The sequence below is a fragment of the Lepus europaeus genome, chromosome 20 (genome assembly GCF_033115175.1).
Source record: "Lepus europaeus isolate LE1 chromosome 20, mLepTim1.pri, whole genome shotgun sequence".
Classification (NCBI taxonomy): Eukaryota; Metazoa; Chordata; class Mammalia; order Lagomorpha; family Leporidae; genus Lepus; species Lepus europaeus.
Genome location: NC_084846.1, coordinates 8,225,504 through 8,226,900, shown reverse-complemented (window position 1 = coordinate 8,226,900; position 1,397 = coordinate 8,225,504).

Here is a 1,397-nt window from a genome sequence, read left to right as displayed (position 1 = left end):
TTGGTCTCTGCCATTCACATGGGAGACCTGGATAGAGCTCCTGAATCCTGGATGTTGCAAGCATTTGAGGAATGAACCAGTGAATGCAAGATCTCTCTCTCTCTCTCTGTCTGTCTGTCTCTCTCTCTCTCTCTCTCTCTCTCTCTCCTACTCTGCTTTTCAAAATAAATCTTTAGGAGGAGTGAAATTGACACTTTTTGATACAGTGATTTTGAACAGCCCTTGTCTTGACTATTGAGGAACAATGTTTTTTGTTTTTTTCTTTATAATATTTGTTGAACTCTCTAATTAGTGTGGGGTTAATTTTATGAATATAAAGTTAACTGAAAATTGATCTTCATAAAAGAATACGAGTGGGAATGGGAGAGGGAAGAGGAAGAAGGGTGGGAGTGTGGGCAGCAGGGAGGTAGAGTGGGAAGAATCACTGTGTTCCTAAATTTGTATATATGAAATGCATGAAGTTTGTATTCCTTAAATAATTCAAATTAAAAAATAAAGATGAAAAAACAAGATGAGAAAATCCAATAGTGTCATGTCTAGACTTCTGAGCTACAGAAAGGAGACTTGGTTACAAAAAGCAAAGGTTGGACTTCATCAAAACTTTGGGTATGTTTGTTCATCAAAAGACCCATGAATAAAATGGGAAGGAAACACACTCACTAGAGAAATGTAATCCCTAATTACTAGGGTGCTTCAGAAAGATAGATTTAAAAGTAAGTTTATTTTGATACAAAAGTTTTTAATAATTATGTATACCCATGGTGTTCAAAAGTCCATGGAAAACGCTCATTAGGAAACAATTATGTGTGGATTCCAATTTTTTGCTGCCCAATAAACATCTTAAATTCTATTTTTCAAGGACTTTTTTATTTGATAAATGATATATGTAATATAATATATATTTTTGAGATAGAGAGAGAAATATCTTCCACCTGCTGGTTCACTCCCCAAAAGCTTTGTAACAGCCAGGACTGGGGCAGTCTGAAGCCGAGAGCCAGGAGCTCAATCTGAGTCTCCCACGTGGGTGGAAGGGACCCGAGTATTTGCACCATCATTGCTGCCTCCCATACCGTGCACTAACAGAACAGAAAGCAGAGCTGGGCCTCAAACCCAGGCAAATTCAAACTCCCATGTGGGATGCAGTTGTCTCAACTGTTGGACCAAATATCAGATTCCTGACAAAGAATTCCATTCCTTCTATAAATCAAAATGAAGAAATATAGTAGGAAGTGGGCAGAAGACTGGAAACTATATTTTATAAAAGAATAGCTACAAATTGCCATAAGCAAAGCACCCCCATTAGAACCCAGACAGCAAAGCCTCAGGGTCCACTCTAGGAAGTGCTCTGTGCCCTCACTCTAGAACACACTTGTCCTGGCACAGGGCCACCGTTGCTG